The 6,000-nt window shown below is 33.9% G+C and overlaps 1 protein-coding gene across 1 annotated transcript in view; it reads right to left on the bottom strand.

Moving 5' to 3' along the window:
- Positions 1–6,000, bottom strand: part of LOC108360562 (mannosyl-oligosaccharide alpha-1,2-mannosidase IA-like) — a 75,107-nt gene that overhangs the window by 67,031 nt on the left and 2,076 nt on the right. The window lies entirely within an intron of this gene.

Raw genomic sequence — 6,000 nt, 5'->3', positions numbered from 1 at the left:
AAAAAAAAAAAAAAAAAAAAAAAAAAAAAAAAAAAAAATAAAAAAAATGAACACAAACGCCTTGCCTGTGTTTTCTTAGTGTTGTCGGTTGTCGTAACACATGTTGCCATATGAACATAGCACACTATTTACATCCTTAAAAGCAATATATAGCAGAGCATAACTAAATTAATGTATCTATTTCAAACTCCACGCAAAATCGATAGTCAAAAGCCATTAGCTGCAAGCCAACTACTACATATAGCTACATAAGTATGTATGCACAGCAGTATTGCCTCGGTCGGTAGGCGTTTCACCAGTCACTTTACTTTATTGATTACCCACTTTATGAATCACTATACCAATTTTTCCTACTTTTTAGTTGTCGCGCCACTTTTCTTTCGGTCACTTTGCTTTGGCGCTGCTCTTGAAGTTCCATAAGCTTTGCGACGGCGTTGGCTGCCAATGCCTTTGGGCATTCTTTAAGCTCTTTGTGAACAGACTCTCATATATACGCTCACTGTATATAAGCACCAACGATTTTCTGGTTTCACGCTTTTGCATAAGGTAAGTCGCCAGGTTGTATGCCAGAAAAAAAAAGAACTCACTCACACAACCACTCGCTCGGAATTACCTTTTTGCCGCTTGGACGCTTCTTCAGATTGATTGTTTGCGGTTTTTCTTCAATGCCACCTTTTACTTCAACTTCTCATATATTTTGTTTTATATTTTTTCTTATTTGGGGATTTCTCTCACCTTGAAAATCATTTCAAGGTCTTGCACCAATTCGTATGGCTCAGCTGCACAATTTCTATGGCGACGGCACATATTGCCAATGACTTGGTTGGTTCTTTTGGTTTGCTGTTCGTGATTTTTTATTATTCTTTTTTTTTTTTTTTTGTGGCTAAACGGGGCGTGCAAAAATAATTGCATTTGTATGTAGGCTATTTCGAGCGGCTGGTCTTGCCAATCGACCGGCTGGCTTATCGCAATGCAGTGTCAGCGCGCATGTCAGGCATTCATAGAGCATGGTTACGTATACGCACCGCAGTGCAGTAGATTAAAGATTCGAGAGTTGTACTTTGAAGTGCACAAAAATTGTTTTAATTTGGGCTAAGTTAGAAGTGGTTTGTGATATACACAGATAGCTTTTATTAAAAAAAGAACAAAGGGAAATAAGTAAAAAAAATTTTATGTCAAAATTAGAACAAATGAAAATCAGTGAATTTTTTGCATTTTATCTGACTTTTTTTCGGTTTTTATTAGTGTTTTTGTCCCCGTACCTGAGTGTTTAGAGGTGCCTACTGCGACTCGGGAGTTCCCTGGTTCAATTTCTGGATCCAGCAACATCAACAGAAATTGTTTCAAGCAGCTGTCGCCCCTCGGCAGACAATGGCAGGCCCCCCGAGTGTACTTCGGCCATAAAAAAGTAGAATACGAATGCGAAGAGTAGCTCAGAACCAAATATGATATACTGTTCACCCCCAAATAACCTAGGATATACTTTTGAAACTATTTAGAGGCTTTCCGTGAACTGCAAAACTTCGAAAAAATTTAAAAGTTTAATTCAGATGTCAAGATTTGGATGAAAAGAAAAAAAAACCAATTTGTTCGATCGAAAAATCCGACTTATTCGATATTTGAAATATCAAGATTTCAAAAAACCGCCGATACATTACCGAAAAGTCAATCACCCTATCTTCAGTGCTTTGATTTCAAATAAAAAATGGTTTCTTATAAAAAGTGAAAATTTTCTTCATTCTTCTTCGCTCTTTTAATATAGACACTATTATGAAAATATTATAACGACTTAAATATATGAATGTTTGGTTCGGTTATATTTCACCTTACTTTTAACTATAAATATTGGTTTAGCTACTTTTAGCTCGCCTACTGCAGCCGCCATTTAAAATTCACTGTAGTATTTATTCAATTTAATTTTTTCACAAATAAATTTTAAAAAACTTTGTCGATATTTCTATTTGTCCTCGTTTTGCTTCAATTAAATAACCAAACAAAAATTACACTTCTTTCTATGACCTCGCTTTTAAAACTCATTTACATTCGCACTACGTTCTAAAAAAAAAGCATGCAAATATTTGCATAAGGAACTGGTGACACATTCGCACTTTGCAAAAATCAACAAACGGTCTCGAAAATATTTGAACAGTGCTACAAAAATAGAAACATAAAATGAAACAGTAGTATTTAGGTAAATAACTAAAGTTGATGAAAAAATAGTAATAAATAAACAACAAAATTCAGCAACCAAATACCGGTATTTCATGTGCAAGGCACATTTTTTACAAGCAAATATACATACATACATACATACATACATATGTAAATATTCACGCAAGTATTATGTAAATATTTGTTTAGCATTTGCATATTTATTTACTTTTAGATTTGATTTAATAATCAAAACTTTCTTTAAAAGCGAATCTGTACGCATATGTGTGCATTTATATGATTAAACTACGGATATTTCAGCATGTCTCAGCAACTTTATACAAACCAAAGGATATACGAAATTTGTTTAAAAAAAATATTCCGACGCGTCGTTTAAAGTACAAAGCCGCGTATCGTCATTCCGCGTAAATTGGATTTGCTCACACACGCTCTTGGCTCAATCCTTCTCCATTCGTCCTGAAATATACTAGCCAGAAATGCGATTGCTTTATAAAAAAAAGAAAAATTTTGAAATATGAGTGTTTTTACGCTCTAGAAAATAATTTCTACAACTGCACATACGCGGTTTTGCATTTTGTTGATACGCGGTTTTGCACTTTAAACGATGATATACAAATTCTAAGCACACAAGGTTGTTCACCGTCATAATAAAAATTTTACCCACAGGGTAACGCCATTCAAAGCTTTTTGAAAGCATACCTTATTAGACATGCTTAACACTTTCTGACAGAATAATTTTCTTCAAAATAGCATATGAGCAAAGCCCGATAGCTGAAAGAAACTTCATTGGATTAAAAAAAAAAAAATAGTAATATATATAAATAGGGATCTACTTCCATTGAATTCTATGGGTTTAAGCACTGAAATGTTTCTTTTACATACGCACTGAAATAGTTCCGCAAGCGATGAACGATATGCTGTCTTAATCGTTAGTTATGCTGATTAAAATAAAAAGAAAGAAATGGACAATAAATATTTTTAATTATTTAAAAACTATCAGTAATGAGCGCACCGCTGCTAATATAACTTAGAACTTGTTTCTCGTTCGTCAAATTGAGATGCAATGTTGTTTCGTAAAGGAAGAAATGATCTAAATAATGCAACTACTGTCATGTTATCGTTTGTTATTGCTATATATAAAAGGGTGGGTGCATTCCAAATCGCCAAAATACAAAGCATCAGTCAGATGGCGTATGAGTAACGATATTTCCCGATGATATTTCACACAAAAAAATTATCATTTAATTCAACAGTCGCAACACAATACTTCTAGGTGTAATTATTTAGATAATTTCTTGCTCTACAAAACGATTGTGGAGCTCGCAAGGTGTTGTATACTGTCGTATTGTTGTATGCCGTCAACTTTAAATGGCTAAAACTATATTTAAGGGATTCGCAAAAATAACCATAAAAGTCGTTTTATGAAATTTTACACCGTTAAAAAATAGATGATTGTGGTTTCTAGTCCTCTAAACATTTACTTGTGAACCATCCAGACATTTATTTCATCTTGATACGAGACTATATTTTTGCCATTGAGCGATTAAACTAGGTAAATTTCAAAATACAATTGTTTTTTTTTTTAAATATGTATTTGTTAATAACAAAGTTTTTTATTTAATTCTATCCTATGAAGAAATTTCTGTGAATAACTGTGTTACAGAGATTAAGGATTGCGCTCTCAAAATACGGTCATATCTTTTGCCACACTTTGCGTCGCATGTGTGGCCATTAGTACCATTATTTATAATAGTCCACTCGCTTATTCCATGATTTATTTAAATTTGAAAAAGAAAATGGCATGTATATGTATACATACATAAATATGTAACACGAGAAAATTATTAAATATAGCAAATTTAACGTACATCAATGAAATATTGAATGTAAAAAACCACAGAATACCAGAGTGCTAAAATGATTGAATAATATTCGACAGTTTATCTAGTAAGCATAAATTTTTGCTGTCGGAAGGCAAAAGTTATAAATTTATGAATGTCAAAATGACAGCAAAAGCCGCCGCAAAACAATTATAAAACAAAAAAATAAAATCGCCACATTTTGACATTTAAATTGACAAGCGAATGTCACAACTACACAAGCACGCCAACCACTATTTGAGTGATTGAGTAACGAAATAGCTGGCTGGCTGGCTGGCTAGCTCACAAGCATGAGGGGTAGGTGGGGTGGTAGGTGGCAAACGGCAGGATGTCAATCATAATAAATTCATATGAAAGCAATTGTTATGAAAAAGTGAATTGAAGCTCGTTTTTTTTTTTGTGGCAAAAGAAAAAGCCGCTACTCTGCAGCCGCTAAAATAAGTGGCATTTAAATCAAAACAGGGAAATGTTTTACCGAGTCAAAGTGGCTTGGTAGAAATGGGGCTGTGGGTTGACTTGTTGACAAACAAAAAAAGTTGTTTCTATGGCTGTAACTTTTGTGCGTACATACGACGCAGTAGCTCTGGCCTGGGGATGCTAACTTAGTGCTTCACAAATACAGCCAATCAACAAGTTTGATGGTTTTTCGCATTGTTTGCGTTTGTAGGCACACACGCAAGTCCATAAGCGTGCTTATACAAGCGCAGGGAGCAAACTTGTGTTTCAAAATTAGTTTTGTGTTTACCTTGAGGAAAAATCGACCAAAACATGTTTTAGTAAGAAGCAAATTGTAGATATTTTGAATAATTATTCTTACCTAAAGTTTCTTTTGAAAAATTTACCCCTAGAGGGTTAGAATAGTCAAATATATTAATCAGCAAACTTTACTCAGCGTCAACTAAAATGAGAATCTTTTGTGAATTAATTAATTTTGAAGGGGAGGAGTTAATGCATAATGCCTCATGAAAAATAGTGGAATAGAGGCAACTTCAATACCCGGTTCTACCACCATAGCATAGCTTAGTTCAGGTTCAGAAATGGCTGTTCCGCTGAGGAAGCAAACACTTCGGCCGTTGACGTTTTTCCGATAAGCTTAACTCACCGAGTGGAGCTAGAAGGCTCCGCTTAGTCAGATGGCATTAAATCGGATTCAATACTTACATTTAGCAACTAACAATCATCATAGAAACTCACCTGCAATTAAAACAGAAAAAAAATAATAATTTAGACTTATTTTAGTTGAAGAAAACTTATTAAATATATTTCAAATTATATACATTCGGTGGCGAAAGACACATGAAATATAGCTTACTATCTAAAAAAAAAGCATGTGAAACAAAATTTCAAACTTTGTAGAACATTTACATATAAACATTCGACGAATTCTAACAAATTTTCATCAAAATTTTAAACTTTTTCAGTCGCAAAAAATTACCGTTGATTTTTGAGATTTTTTTGTTTTGCGCGTTTTCTTCCATACAACCCAGCAACCCCAGCCAAAAAAAAACAATCTCAAAACTTAACGGTAATTTTTAGCGACTTGTAATTTATTATACTAAAAATTTAATGGGCTACAAAACTGCATACTCATTGCAGAACGAAAAAATATAAATCGGCATATCGGGGATGGATTTAGGCTAAACTGGCCGAAAGTCCACTCTTTTTTCTAAATTGGACTTCCGGCTAAAATAATCCACTTCCGATCTGTTTAACCCACTCTCGGTCGAAACATGAGGTCGGTAATACGAATAAAAAATAAAGTATCGTCGACTCGGTAGTTCATATTTTTGCGTTTTCCAATAAACAACATTTTCTTTCTTTTTAAAAGGGGTGGACGGGTGGTCTAGCACACCCTGTATAATAAAAATGTTGTCGTTTTCTCTGTGCGTGCATCACGTAAAAATTAGTGAATCGATTTAAAGGAGAAGGTTGTTATATACTTATTTCC

This window comes from Rhagoletis zephyria, unplaced genomic scaffold, assembly GCF_001687245.7.
Source record: "Rhagoletis zephyria isolate East Lansing unplaced genomic scaffold, Rhagoletis_zephyria_1.1 Rzeph_scaffold_00587, whole genome shotgun sequence".
Lineage (NCBI taxonomy): Eukaryota > Metazoa > Arthropoda > Insecta > Diptera > Tephritidae > Rhagoletis > Rhagoletis zephyria.
Note: the sequence above shows the minus strand (reverse complement) of the source record. Positions and strands in the feature narration are given on the sequence as shown.